This window comes from Natator depressus, chromosome 2 (assembly GCF_965152275.1).
Source record: "Natator depressus isolate rNatDep1 chromosome 2, rNatDep2.hap1, whole genome shotgun sequence".
NCBI lineage: Eukaryota > Metazoa > Chordata > Testudines > Cheloniidae > Natator > Natator depressus.
In genome coordinates, this window is record NC_134235.1 from 84,628,194 (window position 1) to 84,651,011 (window position 22,818).

The following is a 22,818-nucleotide window of genomic DNA, read 5'->3' on the forward strand; positions in this document are numbered from 1 at the left end:
CACGCTGGCAGAAGAGGGGTTAAAGCAGCCCAGGAGAGGAGTCAGCCAATTAGGAAAGGGTTTGTAGAGACAGCCTATCGGGAGAAGGTTTAGAAAGACAGCCAATCAGGGCCAGGCTGGGTAATATAAGAAGGGCTGCTGAACAGAGCAGTTTCAGTCACTCTTGGAGGTTGAGGAGGGAGGATTGGCTGCCCTGAAGGAGGGAGAAGAGACAGCACCAGGGTCTGAGAAGTTCTGGGTGGGGTTGGGGAGCATGAGTGAGCTCCCAGCTGACTGCTGCCAGATTGAGGCCCTGATACAAGGGAGGAGAAGGTACTAGGGCTGTGGGGAACTGGCTGAGGGAAACAGATGATGGGGGTTGGAGGTGACGCAGCATGTGGCTGCAGGCTAGAGCGTCCTTGGGCCGGGACCAGAGTAGTGGGTGGGCCCAGGTCTCCCCCTCACCTTTGGCCCCACTTGCCACTGAGGGGACTGGCTAGAGTAGGGACTGCAGTTTGCTACTGATGCATCTGGCTAGACCCTGGACTGCAGCCCGCCATGGAGGCAAGTGGCTGGACAGAGGACTGCTTCCCCTCCCCCCCCCCCACTGGGAAGGCGGGGAGAGAACTGAGTGGGGCACTCAGCCCAGAGGGCTGTGTCCAGAAGAAGACACCGTGGTCCTGAGAGCGACACGGGTCCTGATGGCAGAAGCGATGGCAGCAAGATGCCACTAGATGAAGGTGCACTAGCCAACCAGAGCTAATTCCCAGGACAGCCAGCAGAAGGCGCTGCATTGGTGAGTCAAGCCCCAATATACTATCTTACAGAAGTACAATCTACTTCACATTCCTCTTCTTTCCCCATGAAACTCTTTTGTGGAACCTCCCCAAATGCCTGGCTAAAGTCAAGTACACTGTGTCCACTGTCTTTTATCCACACAGCTTGTTAATATATTAATGAAGTAGTTTGTTTGTTCGGCATGATTTTTTTAACAAGCCTGTTGCCTACCTCCAGGTACTACCGGGCTGTCTGCTTTAATATTGTTCAAGCAATTTATCTGGTGCTGAATTTAAAATTACCAATTTAATTCCCCAAGTCTCTCTTTATTCTATTCTATTCTATTCTATTCTATTTATTTATTTGTCCTGATTATAAGTTATCACTTTAAAATCTGAAACAAACACCCCAGTGCTAACCACCACGCACAGATATTCAACCATCTGTCAGTTCAATTCTTTCCCCACAAGCCAATCTGAAAAATCCTATGTACTAACAAAGGAAATATGTCATAATATACATTCACTAATACTTACATATTACTTTCTATTCACCATTATTAATTCTTCCTTTACTGTAAACAAATCTATGCACTTTAGTTTTTGCAGTAGCCTAACTCCCATTTCACTTTAAGACAAACCACAAAGTTCCTTCCATTAAATAGCATTAAATCATAAATCTATGAACTCCAGGATTGTGTCAGTACAGAGAGAAAAGCTACTGAGCCAAATTCAGATGTGTTGTAGCAGGGTGCTCTCCTCCTGTTGACTCTAGGTCTAAGCACTGTGACTTTGGTAGGGTTTTGCCCACTTGCAGGTCTAATTTGGCCCATTTTGTGCAAAGCCACAACAAATCAAAATAGAACTATAGGTTCAAATTATTGTGTCCAGAAGGCAAATCAGCTGGAGCCATAATACAGTAACAATATGCCAGTTTCTGAGCCCAACTCAGCCTGACAACAAATCCCTGAGGGAGTGAGAGAGTCTGTCACTGCTAATAATATACAGTTTATAAGCAGACTACATAGCTTTAAGGTGCTTTCTACTCTCATAATAACAGCAGGACCATTGTAGAATACTGACAAGCCTACCTATTACCTATTCCAGCAAAATTCAGACTGTAAAGAAGTTTGCAGGTCTATCAGTCAAATTATTGTGAGTTACACTGATGAAATGCTGTACTCCATAGCATGCACTAGTCTTAGAATAATTATTTTCTTTTAGTGCCAATATTGTTTGAGCTAACTGAAGTTTTGTCTCTGATTTTGATTATGATGTGTCAGCAATTAAATGCAAAGCAGAACTACATGAATCATACACTACGACAAGCATGTCTCTCAGACAGACATTGGATGTCAGTACATAAAGGCTTTGAGACAAACAAATCAATGATCAAACATGTTAATTGCAGTTCTCTTTGAAAACCAAATCTACCTTCATAAAGTAAAGTATTTATCTCACCAGAACCAGGACAAAGTAACTCATAGTTATAGAAATAGCACAAATATGAGTCTTCAGCAAAGCCATTGTAATTCACTTTGCCCTCAATCCAGCAAAATACGTGCTTTGAACCATTGCTTACATCCCACGGCTTATAGCAGTCCTGTTACTTGTGTGCATTACTGGATCACTAAATAGTTCCTCATCAAACAGTGAAATTAGGTCATTTAAAAAAAAAAACAAGATACATTGTAGCCAAAAAAGTTTAACTAATCAAGCGTCAACAGTACTGTCCACATCCAATAAAATAAAGCCGCATTCTCGTAAATTCTCTTTCAAAGGCAGTATTTAATAACTAGTCTGTGTCAATTTTCCTTAGTTCAGTGTGGTAAATCACTATTTATAATAAAATTAGCCTTACATAACAAAACCATTAATAGAAAGCTATACATCGAGGGCTTTAAGTATTGGTTCTACACTACTGAACTAGTGTTGGCAACATGGGGATCCATGTTTTTTGTGTGTCTAGAACAGGAATAATAAAGCATATAAAATATTATGAATATTCTGGTGAACAAAATGCAATTTCTATCATTGGTATTCATGGTGCATATTAGGGCCTGATCCAAAGCCGATTGAAGTCAATGGATACTCCCTTTGTCTGTAATGGGCATTCGATCTGGCTTTTAGGGGTTGACCCTACTTCTATTGAACCCAATAGTGAAATTCCTATTGACTTCAAAGGTGCAGACTCAAAGCTGTATTGACTTGCTCATGAACAGTGGGTGAGTGATGCCTTGTCCTGAAGAGCATTTGCAGCAAACAAAAGTGTTGCAAACAGTGGCATAAGTAAACATTTCTGAGTCTATTTGCAGTGGGAGGGTTTCCATGGCCACTTTGAAAGTTCTTTGTGGGTTGGGAAGTGGAAAAAGAAAGATGGAGTATTTTCTATGCTGTAAGGGAGGGGGCCAAGAGCAAGGAATGAACAGCCGTAGTCAGGAGTTGGTGGGAGAGGAGAGCATCGACCACAACCCAAAGTGGCTGTTGAGAAGTTCAAATGAGCCAAAGAACAGCAGGTTTTAGTCCGTCTTTGAGTCCAAGATCCAGAAGGAGGCATCTCAGCCTCAACCCAGCTGTGAGGAGAAGGTGAGTCACTGGAAGTCTGGGAGAGGAAGTGGAGAGAAATATGTCAGTGAAGTGAAGATTAAGTGATACTAAATTAAGAGTGGAGACAGTGACAGAGCTGGGGAAATGATGCAAGTATCCTGAAAAGAATATGTGATATAACATCAGATGATGATATTTTCATTCCAGTTAATAGATTGACTTCCAATATTTTATACATAAAAATATAAATTCTCTATAAAAAGCCCACTAAATTAAATGCAACTAAATTAGTTCCAAACTGTGAAAAGCCAATTAATTAAAAGTTAGTAGACATCTATTTTAATCTGAAGAACTGAAATTGGACTTACCTGTTTTCCTGTCCTCTTACTGCTAATTTTCCCTCCATTCAACCCCCATCCTTCTTCAAACTAGTGTTCTCCAGGGTGAAACTACATTCAGCTCTTCTTGCTCCTAAGCTCCCCTCTTGCATTATCTCCTTTGATAGCATTCTTTCAACAATCTTCTTAAATGGCCTGTAAGCAGCAGCACTGGAGGGACATTTCCTGGTCCTGCTTGCCCTAAAGGACAAGAAGAAGAGAAGAGGGAGGAAAAATAACAACTGGGCCACCAAACAGGAAAAGAGGTAGAGTGGGCCAGTTTCTTTGTCTTCCTCTTCCCTCCCCTGCCCCCTTAAAGATGCAGGGAAGAATGGGAGTAAAGAGTTCCCTTTAGCGACATATTGAAGTTCACCCACAATAATGTCATAACGCTGACCAAGCTGAGAAGACACGAAGAGAATGTTGATACTAATACAGGGGATGGGTACTCTAAAGGAAACCTTTGTCCTTTTGTGGAAACATACATATCTCTTGGAGAATAAGGAAAGTATGGAATCAAATTTGGACCCAATAAGACTACAAGATATCTTAATGAGCTTTCCATGCAGTCACTGGTATGCAACACGATACACCTTGCCTTTTCCTTCACTCTTCAGAATTAATTGGTTATGAATTTTTGGAACATACAGAGGACTTCCTGCAAATAATATGGTATCAGCAATGTTATTTATCAAAGCTGCCCATCTAAACCCATCATGGTTTGGCATCCATTCCTTAATCAACATGTCCAACCAATATATGCTTCAGCAGGCTGAATGCCATCTGAAAACATAGACATGAATGCAGGCAGCCAAAATATCCTTTTTGATTATCATGTCCAGTTGTTCAGGGCATCAGTCCCAGCAGACTGTCTAGCAGTTTTCTGGTTGGATATTTTAAACTCTTTTTGTTTTTTAATCTTGACTGAAGGTGCTTAAAATCACATTGCAGGCTGCTGTAGAATGCCCTAGTGGGTAGGCGTTGAAAAGTAGCTTACATATCTTTAACGTCCATGCATCTTATATTGTTCTTTAGAGCAAGATCTTTAAAGACGTGAAAAAATATAATACTAAATATTTTGTGCATCTTAGCCAAAATTTTACAACTTGGCACCCAATCCTGAGAACAATCCTAAATAACTTTATTCATGGGAATGGTCCCATTGTGTTTAATCGAGTATGCAAATTGCCATCCTGGATCTGACCTTTCGTCGATCTAGACGAGACAATTCAGAGGAAGGTGTAAGAACCCCGAATTAGACAGATATGGAGTAAGTCTCATCTTGATCTCTAATAGTTAGGGATTGGCTTAAGCCTTGAAGCATAAGGTTTAATATCCCTTCCACACTTGTTTTGTCATAATTAATTATAACAACTCTGGATATTCTTGATAACTACCCAATCCCTTTTTGAATCTTGTTAAATTCTTGGCTATAATGATTTCATAGATTCATAGATATTAAGGTCAGAAGGGACCATTATGATCATCTAGTCTGACCTCCTGCACAATGCAGGCCACCGAATCTCACCCACCCACTCCTGCAATAAACCTTTCACCTATGTCTGAGCTATTGAAGTCCTCAAATCATGGTTTAAAGACTTCAAGGTGCAGTGAATCCTCCTGCAAGTGACCCGTACCCCATGCTACAGAGGAGGGTGAAAACCCCTCAGGGCCTCTTCCAATCTGCCCTGGAGGAAAATTCCTTCCCAACCCCAAATATGGCGATCAGCTGAACACTGTGAAAATGAGTTCCACAGTTTAATTATGCATGATATGAAAAAGCATTTCTCTTTATCAGTTGAATTTCCTGCCTTTTTATTTTCATGAATGTCCCCTTCCTGTGTTATGTGACAGGAAGAAGAAAAGTTCCTTATCTTCCTTCTCTAAACAATTAATTGTTTTATATACTTTCATCAAGCGCCCCCTTTATTTGTCTCCTATCTGAGGTAAACAATTCCAGTTTTTTCAGTATTTCTTCATATAAGAGTTTTACTGCCCCTATTCATTCTTGTCACCCATCTCTGAACCCCCTTTAATTCTACAATATCCTTTTTGAGATGGGATTATGCAGTATTACAGATGAGGCCACAACACTGATGCATATAAAAGCATTAAAATGTTATCTCTATTATTCACCATCCCATTGTGACACTGCACCCCATATTCTTCACAGTGATATTATTATGATATGATTATGGCATAATTATGATGCATTTTGTACAAGATGAGTCATTTGAGGTTTCATTGGAAAAATTATGATTTGCTGAATATGATCATCCTATTTGCATGCATGTATCATTTTTGTATCTAAAGTTAGGAATATTGACTATGTATCTGCATTTCAGTCATGCTTACTGAGTGACACCCACAACTAGCCTTTCTGGTACAACAATGAAGAAGCCAGACAGCGCTGATAGTGCATCATCAAAGACAATGGACCCTGGAAGAACTTAACCTTCCTGTGAATGTTCCAGACAGCCTGTAAGTAATGGCTGCTCTGACTCAGCAAGGTATGCAAGGGCATGTGACCAGGCCACATGACTCTCGACTCCATCTTGGTGTGTCAGTGTTTTTCCACAAACTGAGTTTGGGAAGAAAGGTATATAAAGCTATAATATGGGATACAGATATTGTAAGTGAGATTAATACATGCAGCAACTCAAAAGAATTTTTTAAAGTCTAAATGCTAAACACATTTTTTAATAAATCTAATACCTATTTTAACAATACTAAAACCCAGGTGAGCCAGACTTAGCGTGACCATACGTCCCATTTTAGCTGGGACAGTTCCCTTTTTAAGCCCTGTCCTGGCTGTCCTGACTTTTTTTTCCAAAAGGAGACATTTGTCCCGTTCGCTCTTGCCAACTTGATCAGTTGGCAAGAGCAAATGGGACAAATGCCCATTTTTGTCAAAAAAAGTGGAGTGTGGTATGGAGGAATATGTGAGGGGGGGGTGAGCAGAGATGCCAGCCCCCTGCAGGGGGGAGGTAGGACTGAGGGGGAGGCAGCATTTCAGCAATGGGCAACAGCCTCCTGAGTGGGGCCCAAAGGGTTCCAGCAGTGAGCAACAGTCGCGGGGGAGGGGGAAATGAGGGGGCCCTTGGGCAAGTGGCTGGGGGTGTCCCTTTGGGAAATATGGTCACCCTAGCCAGACTGGTTTCCAGCTCTTCATTAGTCAGTGTTCAGGGAGGCCTAGGCGCCTTGGCATGAGCTGGCACCTGGTCTGTCAGCATCACTAAGCAGACCAGTATTCACACCTTACATACTAGTGTGATAAACTTTGTACAAAATATGCCTTGAGTGGTATCATTTCAAAACTAATAATTTCGCTGATCATTAATATTCTGGCATGATGCATGTACACAATGTGTATTAAGAGTTATGAATATATGCTGAAATTATGACTGTGTGTGTTAACCAGATATGTCAGGGGGGGTTGTTAAACATATATCCTAAGCAAAGGAATGTGCGTTTACCTCACTTTACATATAAGCAGTAAACAGGACCATCAAGATAGCACAGGGAGGAGATGGCAGAAAACAGAACAATTTTCATTTCAGCAAACACAAGTGGGGGAAGAAACAGCATGGAACTTCCTTCACCACCTCTGTCACCTCCCTCACAGATTAAATAAACTTTACTGTGACAGTAACCCTCAGAAGAATCCATTTCAAAGGTTGACTGGTCTATAAAAACACCTCAAGATCTGAACCTCAAGTGATAAGCATTGATTCAATTGAGTGTATTATATTCAATATTATTGTATTATAAAAGTGTATATTGAAGTCTTTTTCTGAAAGCTAATGATACACTGGTGATGAATATTGTAAAATGTCTGGATTAACACTATATGAGGAAATACGTAATCATTTTGTATTTTAAAGTCTGAGATATTGCAGGCCTCCTCCAGGATTCAGAATGTTGGACTGTGTTTGCCCAATACAAAGGGATAGAGTGCATGCTTGTTGCTGGCTGTGGGCATCTCAGGCAGAGAGCCACCATAGCAAGGCATTGAGAGGCACTCAGGATTATTGGGTAAGAGGTGACACAACTCTTCACTAGACTGGGTTGCACCCCAGAATGTAACACATCTTGTTTGCTTCATGACTGCAGTTGAACATTGAGCTGAAATCTTCACTTGGCTGTCTGCACTGACAGCCAGGTCCCTTTCTTGTGTCGATAGTTAATTTTGAACCCTGTATGGTACACAGGTTTTGCAATTTCTTCCTTCAATGTGTATTACTCTGCATTTGTTGACACAGAATTACATTTGCCATTGTGTTGTCCATTCATCTAACTTGTTTAAGTTTCACTCTGAAGTTCCTCATAGTCCCCTCTAGTTCTGACTAACCTAAATAACATTGCATCATCTGCAAATGTTGCTACTTCACTACTCACTGCCCTTTTCAGAGCGTTAATAAATATATTAAACTACACTAGATCTAGTACAGAACATTGAGGCACTTCACTGTTAACCTTTCCCATGATGAAAATTGAACATTTAATCCTACCCTTTGCTTTCTGACAATTTTTGATCCTTACTTTGCTTCTCACCCCATGATTATTTAGCTTCTTTAGTAGCATCTTGTGCGGTATCTTGTCAAAGGCCTTTTAGAAATCTAAATTAATGGGTTCTCCTTTATACCCAACTTTACTGTCATGTTCAAAGAATTCTAAGAGACTAATGGGATGTAATTTTCCCCTGCAGAAACCATACTGAGTAGACCCTATCATATCATAATCGTCCAGGTGTATTGTTATGTTTTTAATCATTTCAGCCAATTTGCCAGGTACTGCTATAAGGTTTACTGGTATATAATTCCCCAGATGGCACCTAAAGCTTTTAAATAATATAGATACAACATTTGCTACCCACCCAATCCTACGGAATAGTAGCAGTTTTTAATGCGATATTTCATATGTTGGTTAGCAGCTCAGCCACTTCACACTTAAGCTGCTTCAAACTTCTTGAATGTAGCATCTGGGCCCAGTGGTTTACTGTGTTTTAAAATATCAGTTTTGCTCCAGCAATTCTTCTTCTGACAACTCAATCTCTCAGAGTATTTCATCTTTGATACCAGAAAACAGCAGGTCTGAGACAGGTATCTCCCACAACATCCTTGACAGCAAAAAAATCATGTAACTTCTCAGCAATGTTTTTGCTTTCCTCAAATCTTCCCTTTAACCCCTCGAGATCCAGTGGGCCCACTGATTCTTTCACAGGCTTCCTATTTCTGATACACTACAAAAATCTGGGGCTGCTTGTACCAGTAAAGTTATTTCAGTGTTTGTAGGATTGGGGACTTGATTACCTAAAGTTAGAAACCCAGATCTACATTCAGGAATCTAAATAAGTGGCCTAATTTTTAGATATCCTGAGTATCTGAACCCATTGAAATAAAATCTCTGAATATGATGCAACTTATGTAGGTGCATAAATATGAATGTAAATATCTAACTTTAGGCATCTGTGTTTGAAAATTTTGGTGTGAGGATGTGAGATGAATTAGGGCATAAGAAAACATTTGATAGCTTTAGAAAACTATGGTGGGCCAATACTTAATGTGTTTCAAGTCAGTTTTCAAAGGGTTATATTCTACTCTCCATTATGCCAGTGTACAACTGGAGTAACTCTAAATGAATAGCTGAATTCAAAATTTGTGTCCTCTTAACCAGGACCAGAATGTGGCCCATACTGCATATCAGATCTGCTTTTTGAAAATACCTGTTTTATTATTTTCATTATCTTTTTCAGTTTCTGGTATATGAATGCATGTGCAGAAATCAGTTCCTTGCTTGATGTAAAAGCAAACATTTTTGTTTTAGTAATTTCCTGAAGGCTAGACTTTCACACACCTAGGGCTATAGTGTGGCTTTTAAAGCCACTGGGATAAGATAAAGAAGCACTTTAATAGTTCCTAGAGTCATTATACCTGTGAAGGACAGACAGTTGCTAGCTGTGTAAAACATACTTTCCCCAGTGTGCAGCAAATTGTGTTTGGGGGTAGGGGCAGAAGATGGGAAGGCCATAACTACATCTATTCCCTTTGGGTTCTCTAGCTCTGGGGTCAGAGCTAACGCTCCTAATCCCTACATTCACTGAGCACAAGCAATAGGATTCTGAGATTCAGGAAGGGCTCTCTGTGCCCTCTAACCCACCCTGTCCACAGGGGAAGCCAGATTTGATCCCTTTAATTTAAAAAAAAAAACTCAACCAGTATTAAAACCAAACATGAATATTTCTTGCTTCCTATAACTGTCCACCAATTCAGAGAGCTGAGCATTGGCGGAAACAGACACATTTCACCACTTTGTTATACGTCAACACTCTCTGCTACTTTACCATTTCTCTCTTCCACATTAAGCCATTGTGAATATACTAGTTCTAACACTATATCTTTTTGTATTACATTCAAAATTGATGGTTTAAAGGAACAGCATTAAAAATGGAAACAGCCTGCAGCTTGGGTCTCAGCTGGTGGAAGTAGGCACTGTCAAGCTACAGAGGATGTCTTGTTTATAGTCAGCCAGCTATTTGGTTTCACTTGCTAATCAAGATGCCTTTTGGCCACTGGGCTGGATTGCAGTTCAGTTATACTAATTGGGTTTTGATGGAGATGTTCTGATAGTGAGATTGTTTGCTCAGTTGCTAAATGTCTGTTTGGTGGCTTTACAAATAAAGCACAATCATTTAAACTCTTAGTGCTGGCTGTTGCAGCCCCACTAACTTACATACCGACTACATAATTATCCCTTCTAACTACTAATCAATCTTATACTTCTATAAACCTACAATTTTACCCCATTTAACTTACAACGATTATTTAAGACATAATATGTTAGTTAATTATAACATCACACAATAAATGAACAATAAACTAAAATCATTGGCTACACTTGTGATCTTGTTCCTAACCGCTAATCTGAAATGTAATAGCAACATTGCAGGCTCCCAGAACCAGACCTCTCGAACATCCCTTATTTCAAGGGACATCACCCATTTTAGCACCAAATGTAAATGTTCCATGCAAATTTTGAACCCCCCTTATTTTTGTTGACATTTTTTTTTACATCAGAAAAAAAGAATAATGAAACTGAGGTCATAGAAAGTTATTTACAGTAAATGAAGGCGTTATAAAGCACTCTAATTTTCCTGCATGTTCAGGACTTCAGACTGGAACAAGTGCAAAGAGGGGCTATTAGGATGAATAAGGGAATAAAGAGCCTGTCTTACAAGAAATACATCGGGGTAAACACAAGGGAGGGAGAAGAGCTAGTTAAGCTAGAGGGCTATGTTGGCATAAGCATAAATGGAGGTAAACTGTCAATGAATAAATTAAGTCTGAAAATTAGAAGGTTTCTAACCATTGGAGGAGTGTGGTTCTGGAACAAACTTCCAATGAAACAACATTCCAACAGTTTGAAGATGGAGCTTTATACATTTATGAATGGGATTATATGATGTGGGTGGCTGTGATAGCAGGGTCTGGACGCAGTGACCTAGAAGGACCCTTCCAGTACTATGGTGCTCATTTAGGGTCCTTGTCACATACTGTATGCCACATTTGGGCCTGAGCAGGTTGCCAGCTATGCTTAGAAGTAAGATATTAAGTAAGACCAAAGGCAGCCTAATGGTGTAAGACATGAAGGAGCTACATACACAGAAAGTGAGAGAGAGACACACGTTTTATGCTGCCATTTTGCTCCTGGGTGATCTTAGAAAACTCTTCATTTTTAAACAACTGATAAACAGGAGAGCCAACTTTGGACCCACAAGGTTTGATATTAAATCACAACTAGGAAAGGTTGAATTATTAGTAAGTAACTGTAAGTGTTTGAAAGAACCTATGGATCCCTGCTTAAAATGTACACAGGTTGAAAGGGCTTTCTCTGAACAAAACATCCTTGATGTATGGGTCTGAATACTATACAAAAGATGAAACATAGTCCTTAAAATGGCTTCTGAACGTCTTACTTTTATAACCATATAAATATTGTATAGTATATTTCACTGAAATGGAAACTCCTGCATATGACATATTTCTTTAGGCAGGCAGTACAGGAATTCACAAAGACTCCTTTGACCTTTCTAATATTAAAAGAAGCAACTATCGAATTTAAACCTTGCTTGAATTATGAAAGGTCATTTTTTTTCTCATCAGAGTTTTTTCTTCTGAGATTGGGGAGGGAAAATCTCAGTTTAAGGTCTCCAAGAAGCAAGCTTTTTTTTCTGCAAATACTAATGCATTTTCTATGTTTCAAGACCCATTGAGTAACAAGGCTAACAAATAGATATACAGAATTTCTGTCATCATTAGCTTGCAAGGAAACCATAACCAACAAACTGGAAAGCATACAGAAGTGGCATGAAGTCTTATTATGTAAACATACTGAGTACAATTCCCCAAACCATGCTCTGCACAAGACCATATATATATATATATATATATATATATATATATATATATATATACACACACACACACAAAATTATATTAAGGTTGCAAAGTCAAGTAGTTAAAAATTAGGAAGTGCCAGAATTAAGTTTGCCTGTGCAAGCTGAATTCTCTCCCTGTAAGTGTATGCATCATGATACAGTTTTTACTTACATGATCACATACTATTTTTTCCACGTGATCCCTCCTTCATTGAGTGCAAAGGATGGACCTGCTTTGGGGATGAATCAGGTGAAGTAAGGAGGCTGTTTTCTGTAAGACCCCTCCTTCATTTGTTGCAGAAGTTAGAAGGTCTGAAGTGAATGAGGTAGGGGACTGGGGATTTCTGGAAGAGAAAGGAGGGCTTCATGGCTAAGATATTTGAAATCTGCCCTGGAGAACTGGAGTCTACCCCTGCCTCTATACCTCTGCCATAGAGTTCCTATGTGATGATAGGCAAGTGACTTCAATCCAACTTTTGGGTCACTTATTCTGTATTCCTTGTTTTCTTGGTGCTCAACTTGATACCATGTAGACTGATCTGCAGCAGTGTTGAGCACTCCCAGCTGCAACTGAAGTCAATGTGAGCTGTGCTTGAACATAAAAAATGCTATATAATTATAAATGTGCTGACAAATCAGGTCCTAAAGAGTCTCAGATTGGGTACATAAATGTAAAGGATCCTTTTGATCTTAATCTCTGTTTGCCTGAGCTCTCAATTTTAAATAACAGGTTAATATCACCCCCTCACCTCAAAAGGGTGTTGTGAAGATAAAATAATGTTTGTGTAGTATTCAGATATTGTAGTGATAAGATCAATAGAAAAATCCATGAGGAAATTAATAAATCTGTCTTCATAGCAGGGTGTGACTGGAGTACAATAAATAGGCCAAGGGCCACACATTGAACAATGATTACCTTCTTGTTACATCATGTCTGTAATTAGCTCCTCGTACCTTTGAACTCAGTGGGCTCTACACAGATTGTAGGGTCTATATGGCTCCATCGGCAAGTTTTAGGCCACGGGACAGAGATCTTGTCTTTTTATTAGAGCTGTTTGAAATTTCTCAACATTTTGACAAAAAATGTTTGGAAACTTTTTTTTTCTGCTTTTCAACTAGCTTATTGAATGGTCAAAAGTTTTCAAACAAGTCAATGATTCAACAAAAGTTCCATGAACATTTCTTGAACACATTTTCCAAAAAAACAGTGTGCATTTTTTGAACAGTTCTACTTTCTATCTGTATTATAAGGCATGTTGCACACTTTTAGGTGCTGTAAGAAATCATGATAAAATATTGAAATGCCTGTTTTGTTGACTATCAGAACTTTAAATGCTTTGTCCAGTTCTGGAGAACTTATTCTATAATTACATGAAAGAATCTATTTAAAACAAAAAGAACAGGAGGACTTGTGGCACCTTAGAGACTAACAAATTTATTTGAGCATAAGCTTTCGTGAGCTACAGCTCACTTCATCATATGCATTCAGTGCATTTAAAACAAGGAACACATGGTGTGGTTTATGGTGCTATACTCTTTTGCTACCTCTGGGGGTATGTCTGCAGTTGGGAGCATGCTTCCCAGCATGCGTAGATGGGCATGGGCTAGCTCTGCTCTAGGGAGCATGCTAAAAAATAGCATTATGACCTCTGTGGCAGCTTTGGCTAGACATTGAAGTACCTGACCCCCTGGATATACACTTGGGCAGCTACTGAGCCACGTTGCTATCTTTAGCACACTAGCTAGAGCATAGCTAATGAGCATCTGTCTATCGGCACTAAGAAGCACACTCCCATCTGCAGTGTTGTGATTTCTTAACATTCAGACTCTCATCTCAGACTCTCATTCCTCTCCCTAAAAGTCCTTAGAGTGCATCATCCTTACTGCCAGTGAGACCATACCTCTCCCTAGAGCATCCTTGAATTTCCTCACTCCTTCTGAGGCACCTTCCCTCTCAGATCCTTCACTTTTCTATCCTATCGCTTCCTTAAGAGATTCCCACATCATCTCCTGGTCATCCTGCTTTCTGTACTCTGGGTGATATGCTGCTGCTGAAGTGTGTTGATGGTGCACCATTATTCCAGTGTATTTTGCTATTCATTTGCTTTTCTACTTCTTTGTGCTTTTTCAGGTTGATTGGTCAGCATCAAAACAATAGAAGTTTCTGCATCCTACATTAGATTTAAAGCCAAATCTGGAAAACTGAAACCGTGTATTCTTCCTGGTAAGTTTCCCCTTGCTAGAAATAGACCACTGAATTTCACTAGAAAAAAAAATAGAGAACAATCCTGTACTAAAAGAGAATAGGATTAGATGACATAATACGCCCTTTCATTACTTAATGTCTAGGCTTCACCATCAAATGTTGCATATCTGTGGCATCTACACACATTCAAGGTGTATAGGGACTTAGGGTTAGACCCACAAAGGGGATTTAGGCTCAGCATCGCAACACCTAATGTTTAGATGCCCCGCCACCTAGTGGAAGCCATAGCCCTGAACTGGACACCAAGGCCCATATCCACAAAGGTTTTTATGCTCCTAATTCCCATACATTTCTACAAGGGTTAGACAGTTTAATACCTTTGAGGTTCTGGCCCTAGTCATTAAATAGTCATTGGAAGTGGGACTTAGGTCTCCCCTCACCCAGGTGAGTGCCCTACCCACTGGGCTATGGAGTCAGTCCCATGCTTTTTTGTGTGTGTGGCTTAATGACTATTATGTATTTCATACAATGTTAAACAGCTTCAACAGGAGCAATTGAGAGTGCCCCATCCCCGCAGTTAGGCATGCCTCTCAAAGATGGGACAGCAGCGAACAAATCCTTGTTCTATACAGGGTGGATTTGAACCTTGGTCTTTCACCTCCTGAGTGACTGAGTACAAGTGATAGCACTACACCTGTGTTCTGTGTGAGACCAGGTTCACGAGGCATGCTCAGAGCATGCATGTAGGATCAGGCCTTTCAGATGAGGCAGGTGAGGCAACCCCTACTGTAAGGATTTTGCTGGCACTTAGGCATGAGTTGGGTATCAGGAATGAGGTTTCTAGCAGATTTTTAGATCCCTAAGGGACTTGACCCAGCAGAAACATAGTCACCCAGAGAACTTGGCACCTCCAGGATTCGATGGCAGCTGAGCAGGGGGGTTTAAGAATCTAAATGTTGGACATAGGTGCCTAAAGAAGCTCTTAGGCACTGAAATCCCTTTGTGGATCTAGCCCTTAATGACTTGGACCCAGCTCCTCATAGGTATTAAGTTGTCTAACTCCCATTGATTTCAACAGAAGCGAGGCACCTAAACACCTTAACTTGGGTATTCTAATGTAAAAATATCAAATCCCATTTCTAAAAGTTAAAGTAAGTGTCCTGATTTTCAATGTTGCTGAGTACCTGAAGCTCCCATTGACTTCAAGGTGATTGGTGGGTGCTCAACTATTCTGAAAATTAGAGCACATTTGTTTAGGTACCTATATATGGGTTTAGACCTCTAGCTTGAGGCTCCCAAGCCTAAAGATTTTGGCCATGGTGGCTTACAGGAATGAGCAAATTAACAAAAGGCTGGACGTTATCACTCTGATAAACCAAACATTTAAGCATATGGGGAAGAGGATGTTTGAAAGAGAAGCAAAAGTCTTTGTAGTTTACATTAAACTGTTATTTGTGGAAATAAAAACAATAACATTTCTCAAAAATGAACTAGGTTTTATGTAAGTATGTATGTAGGATAATATTTATTCCAAATAATCTGAGTATTAATGGTACACAGAGATTTCTAAATAATTGACTTCAGACGCTCTAATCTGGCTTCTTGTGTTTTAAATCTAGCTGACTGTTTCTAGCCAGGAAATCGCAGGGTCATGTGACTAATACAAGACTTTATTGTGTGATATAGTGGTGGTATATAACACACAGAACTAGCCCCTTCTCCAGAAGCACTTTCCTTGGTGATGAGTAGGTTCCCACTACCTATCCCTACTTTTTGTAGAATCATTATGCCCAGCAGGTCTTCCTGGGACTGGCCCTTTAAATTTGGAAGAACAAAGCTGCTGCAGTTCCGAAGTGTCCATTTTGTAACTGGCAGCTACTGCTTGCCGTATCTCTCTTTCTTCCATCTGGTAAGTGTTAACTTGTCCTGTTACGCTTTCCCTTCTTATTCTGGAGGAGATGGCGCATTCCCACGATCAATTACTTGCTCCTCTCCCAGTACCTTGAAGAAGATATTTAGTAATTCTGTGGATATTTTGCTACAGGATTCAGTTTTATCCTAATCATCCAACCCCCTGCCCCCCCAAACAAACCCCATAAAGCAGAAAATAAAGGAACATCAGCTGGGAACACACTTTTGAAGGTCAGGTTTCAGAGTAGCAGCCGTGTTAGTCTGTATTCGCAAAAAGAAAAGGAGTACTTGTGGCACCTTAGAGACTAACCAATTTATTTGAGCATAAGCTTTTGTGAGCTACAGCTCACTTCATAGGATGCATCACAAAAAGAAAAGGAGTACTTGTGGCACCTTAGAGACTAACAAATTAACAAAAAGTGTATCCCCGTGGTGCTATATCTCAAACTTTCCAGCCCTCTTCTGTCTTGTATATGTTCGTTAAGAAAGATCTCTATTGATTGTTCACAAAGAGTACATTTCTTGTTCATTTTATCTGCAGCGTGAAAATGATATTTTAGAAACTGCTATGTAATTTTTATGACTCATAGGCTATATAGGGTATAAACAAAAGTCTGATCCATCCTTTCAGAATGTAGGTAGGATCCTGTGCTGAACCACTTAGGGGAATTGCCCTTGCTCCTCCTGACTAAGGGAGGTGAATCATCTTGGTATATTTTTATTTATCCTCCATTGGACCTTGATATACAGTGTGTTGTGAAAACTTAATTTGTGGTATAACCTTTGTGCTGTCAGTAGCTTTTTTTTTCTATGTTGTACTGCTGTGTTAGACTGTTTATGTGGATCAGCAGGATGCCATGTCAGGAATATGTCTCCCCCCCCGACCTCTACTGACCTTTCCTGAAAAACTTGAAGAATTTTCTAGCCAAAGGTAATTCCTGCCTAAAAAGTGATTGGGTAGCAATGATTTGCACAACATTGAAAGGGCCTTCTGGTTTGCTGTATAAATGAAAAATTATGGGAACATGGCTTGCATGGAATCTGTGCCATTCTCTTGGATACTAGTATCTATACGGTATCTAATCTGTTTTATTATTTGTGATAATAAATTGCCCACAAGCACTGCCCACACATACAGGGAGATGCAGTTCCTGCCTCAAAGAGCTCACAACCCAAGAGGAGAAGGAAGATCCAAAAGGGTTGGGAAATACAAACATAGGCTCTGATCCTGCATTCATAGGCTCTGATCCTGCAATCAGATCTGCCCAAGAACATCCCTCCGCCTGCTCCAAGACTTAATGATTTCAGTGGGACTCTGTGCCAGTGAATTTTATATTCACAGGAGTGTTTTAGTTTTTTGTTTAATAAATGCACGTTAACTGAGTGTACTTAATACCTGCTCTCAACCTATCCATTAGTAGTTGGTCCTGCATGGACTCAGTGGATCTTGAGGAGAGATTTAACGAAGGAATGGATAGTAGCCTTACAGGTCAGCAAGAGCATTGTATAATTGTCTTCCACACTCTTCCCAGTTTCACAACTAGATTCATGGGCTCTCCTAATTTCTTCCCACGCACAACATGGTGAGTCCCAAACCTCTGACTTTCAGTTATGACAGGTTTGAGTATCAGACTTCAATTCTGTTACTGAAAGGGATGGATCTTTCTTCACCACTCCGCTTTGTGTGTGTGTGTGGGGGGGAGTGGTATTTGATGTGATGTTTTTGTATTATTTTCTGTTTTTAATATAAGAAAATACTACAATTTCTGTTTTATGTTTGGACTACTTTTGTCTAGAAACTGGAGTTTCATTTTAGATTCGAGTTTAATAATGTGGAGCTAGATTGTGTCTTTGTCTTACTTGGATGAGCGGGGACTAAGGTCCTTTATTCCATCTTCATTTCAGGTCTCATGCAGAGCACAACCCTTGACCTCCAGACATTCCCCACTGCAAGCAAGGGGTTAGAGAGCTGGCAGAGTCTTGGCTATGTCCTGCCAACTCACTGGCTAAAGTAGCTGACTGGGCTCATGGGAAAGAAGTAAATGGCACTGTTTTAAGGTCTATAATAACTCATTTCCCCCAACGCACCCTTCTCTCTCAAAGCAAGAGAAAAACGGAATTATGTCTCAGTCGCAATTCCTTCCTGGGACACAGAACTGCGCCTTACTGAGGACTAGGGTGACCAGATAGCAAGTGTAAAAAATCGGGACAGGGGCTGGGGGCACAATAGGTGCCTATATAAGAAAAAGCCCCCCAAATCGGGACTGTCCCTATAAAATTGGGACATCTGGTCACCCTACTGAGGACTGAGTCTAACAGCTCAATCTAGCCCCTAATGAGTAGAAAAGTTGGTTGTACACCAATAAGTCAGAGAGAACTGCCTTGAGTTTGGAGTGAGAGAAAATGTATTAGGATACAAGTTGAAGAAGGCAGGTAAATAATAATCCTGTTATTCGGAGTGGGAAAAGGAGTCCATATATTTTAAGCATATTATGAAGAAAAAGATGCATAAAACAGTGGTTTAAAATTTCTAAGGGATTTGCCGAGGCCTATAGTAATATAAAGTACTTCTAATGGAATAATCACAATAAGAAAAAATGCCATAATATGAATTCCAATGAGTAAGAGCTCTGGCCTGCTGTTTTGTCCTCTAAATTTTATAAGGTTATTAGATGATTAATAGAATTACTACTAAATATGTTAATGCATTTAAAGAGAGAGGGTGTTTCCCAGAAACCATGCATTCAGCTTAAATTTCTACAGTTCAGAAAAAAAAAAATCTGGTTCTCCATCACTTACTGATCTACTCTGCAAGATGCTTGAGAAGATATTAGCAATATGTCGAGAGACTTGTCTTTCATCCAGTCAGTCTACATTTCTTTTTTTTTTTAAATAGACTACTTGCAGATATTATAAGGAACCTTTAAAACAGTAACAATAAAGCTATTCTACAGTCTTCAAGATGTTGCCTTCCCCCTGAATGTAGTGAAGGTTTTTGCTGAATTGGTGTGGGCTCCCTTCTGCAGTTACTGCCTACATTTAAACTTGGAAAAAAAATTAAAGTATGGATAATGTTATTTTACACAGAATCACTGGTATATTCAAGACTGGTGGACTGATATATTTGTGTCTCAATCCTCTGAGAAATTGAATCTGTCTAGGATTAAATGCATCAGAGTTGTCTTCTGTCTGTTGTTGTGTTCGTGATGGAACCTATGGCGATCAAAATTAGAGTAACCTGATATACAAAGAGTTAATATGAATCAGTTATATCAGAAATTGTAGATTTATACTGACGAAATAACTCTTGTCCTACAGAAGCCAGAAATCAATGTCTAACCTGCTGAGCATGATGATTCATCTTCATTATTTTCTGTTTTTAAGATCAGTTAGGTGAAGTAAGACTTTACCACTTTTCAGATTTTACCTAAGCAATGTATTCCCATTCTAGAATTTTTGATTGTGCCGTGATAGTACAAACTATTGAACCCGGATATGTGGACTACTCTGCATCTCACTGACATGGTGAAAAACAGTCCTTATTAGGGTATGTCTACACTATGAAATTAGGTCGAATTTATAGAAGTTGGTTTTGTAGAAAGCGTTTTTATACCGTCGATTGTGTGTGTCCCCACACAAATGCTCTAAGTGCATGTAGTCGGCGGAGCGTGTCCACAGTACCGAGACAACCGTCGACTTCCGGAGCGTTGCACTGTGGGTGGCTATCCCACAGTTCCCACAGTCTCCGCCACCCATTGGAATTCTGGGTAGAAATCCCAGTGCCTGATGGGGCTAAAACATTGTCGCGGGTGGTTCTGGGTACATATCGTCAGGCCCCCGTTCCCTCCCTCCCTCCGTGAAAGCAAGGGCAGACAATCGTTTTGTGCCTTTTTTCTTGAGTTACCTGTGCAGACGCCATACCACCGCAAGCATGGAGCCTGCTCAGCTAACCGTCACCATATGTCTCCTGGGTGCTGGCAAACGTGGTACTGAATTGCTACACAGCAGCAGTTTATTGCCTTTTGGCAGCAGAGAGTGCAGTATGACTGGTAGCTGTCATCGACGTAGTCCTGGGTGTTCTTTTAACTGGGTGCCTGGGCAAACATGGGAGTGACTCAGCCAGGTCATTTCCCTTGTTTCGTCTCGTGGCGATTGAGTCCTACCGGCAGTGCACTGTCTTTTAATAAGCAGCCAGCAGAAGATGATGGCCAGCAGTCACACTGCTGTCTTCTGCCGAGCACCCAGGAGATGACGATGGCTAGCAGTCGTACTGCACAGTCTGCTGCCAGCAAGATGTATAAAGATAGATGAAGTGGCTCAAAGCAAGAAATAGACCAGATTTGTTTTGTATTCATTTTCTCCTTCCTCCCTCCGTGAAATCAACGGCCTGCTAAACCCAATTTTGAGTTCTATCCTTGAGGTTTTGAGTTCAATCCTTGAGGGGGCCATTCAGTTTCTTGCAAAGCCACTCCCTTTTTGATTTTAATTCCCTGTAAGCCAACCCTGTAAGCCATGTCGTCAGTCACCCCTCCCTGCGTCAGGGCAATGGCAGACAATCGTTCCGCGCCTTTTTTCTGTGCAGACGCCATACCATGGCAATCATGGAGCCTGCTCAGATCACTTTGGCAATTAGGAGCACATTAAACACCACACGCATTATCCAGCAGTATATGCAGCACCAGAACCTGGCAAAGCGAGTAGGCGACCTCAGCGCAGTGACGAGAGTGATGAGGACATGGACACAGACTTCTCTCAAAGCATGGGCCCTGGCAATATGGGCATCATGGTGCTAATGGGGCAGGTTCATGTGGTGGAACGCTGATTCTGGGCTCGGGAAACAAGCACAGACTGGTGGGATCTCATAGTGTTGCAGGTCTGGGACGATTCCCAGTGGCTGCGAAACTTTCGCATGCATAAGGGCACTTTCCTGGAACTTTGTGACTTGCTTTCCCCTGCCCTGAGGTGCAATAATACCAAGATGAGAGCAGCCCTCACAGTTGAGAAGTGAGTGGCAATAGCACTGTGGAAGCTTGCCAGACAGCTACCGGTCAGTCGGGAATCAATTTGGAGTGGGAAAATCTACAGTGGGGGCTGCTGTGATGCAAGTAGCCAACGCAATCAAAGATCTGCTGATATCAAGGGTAGTGACCCTGGGAAATGTGCAGGTCATAGTGGATGGTTTTGCTGCAATGGGATTCCCTAACTGTGGTGGGGCCATAGACGGAACCCATATCCCTATCTTGGCACTGGAGCACCAAGCTGGCGAGTACATAAACCGCAAGGGGTGCTTTTCAATAGTGCTGCAAGCACTGGTGGATCACAAGGGACATTTCACCAACATCAACGTGGGATGGCCGGGAAAGGTACGTGACGCTCGTATCTTCAGGAACTCTGGTCTGTTTCAAAAGCTGCAGTACGGGACTTTATTCCCAGACCAGAAAATAACCATTGGGGACGTTGAAATGCCTATAGTTATCCTTGGGGCCCCAGCCTACCCCTTAATGCCACGGCTCATGAAGCCGTACACAGGCAGCCTGGACAGTAGTCAGGAGCTGTTCAGCTACAGGCTGAGCAAGTGCAGAATGGTGGTAGAATGTGCATTTGGACGTTTAAAAGTGCACTGGCGCAGTTTACTGACTCGGTTAGACCTCAGCGAAACCAATATTCCCACTGTTATTACTGCTTGCTGTGCGCTCCACAATATCTGTGAGAGTAAGGGGAAGACGTTTATTGTGCGGTGTGAGGTTGAGGCAAATCACCTGGCTGCTGGTTACGCACAGCCAGACACCAGGGCGGTTAGAAGAGCACAGGAGGGCGCGGTGTGCATCAGAGAAGCTTTGAAAACCAGTTTAATGACTGGCCAGGCTACGGTGTGAAAGTTCTGTTTGTTTCTCCTTGATGAAACCCCCTGCCGCTTGGTTCATTCTACTTCCCTGTAAGCTAACCAACCTCCCCTCCTCCCTTCGATCACCGCTTGCAGAGGCAATAAAGTCATTGTTGCTTCACATTCATGCATTCTTTATTAATTCATCACACAAATAGGGGGATAACTACCAAGATAGCCCAGGAAGGGTGGTGGAGGAGAGAAGCATCAGGAGGGGTGGTGGAGGAGGGAAGGACAAGGCCACACAGCACTTTAAAAGTTTAAAACTTTAAAACTTATCGAATGCCAGCCTTCTGTTGCTTGGGCAATCCTCTGGGGTGGAGTGGCTGGGTGGAGTGGCTGGGTGGCCGGAGGCCCCCCACACCGCGTTCTTGGGCGTCTGGGTGAGGAGGCTATGGAAATTGGGGAGGAGGGCAGTTGGTTACACAGGGGCTGTAGCGGCGGTCTGTGCTCCTGCTGCCTTTCCTGCAGCTCAGCCATACGCTGGAGCATATTGGTTTGATCCTCCAGTAGCCTCAGCATTGAATCCCACCTCCTCTCATCACGCTGCCGCCACCTTTCAGCTTCAGCCCTCTCTTCAGCCCGCCACCTCTCCTCCCAGTCATTTTGTGCTTTCCTGCACTCTGACATTGTCTGCCTCCACGCATTCATCTGTGCTCTGTCAGTGTGGGAGGACAGCATGAGGTCAGAGAACATTTCAC

The 22,818-nt window shown here is 41.4% G+C and overlaps 1 long non-coding RNA gene across 1 annotated transcript in view; it reads left to right on the forward strand.

Annotated features, from left to right (window-relative positions):
- Nucleotides 1-22,818, forward strand: part of LOC141981459 (uncharacterized) — a 209,503-nt gene that overhangs the window by 59,228 nt on the left and 127,457 nt on the right. Inside the window, exons 3-4 of the long non-coding RNA XR_012637784.1 lie at nt 14,248-14,340; nt 16,102-16,231. This is a non-coding gene — a long non-coding RNA (uncharacterized LOC141981459). The remainder of the gene's footprint in view (nt 1-14,247; nt 14,341-16,101; nt 16,232-22,818) is intronic.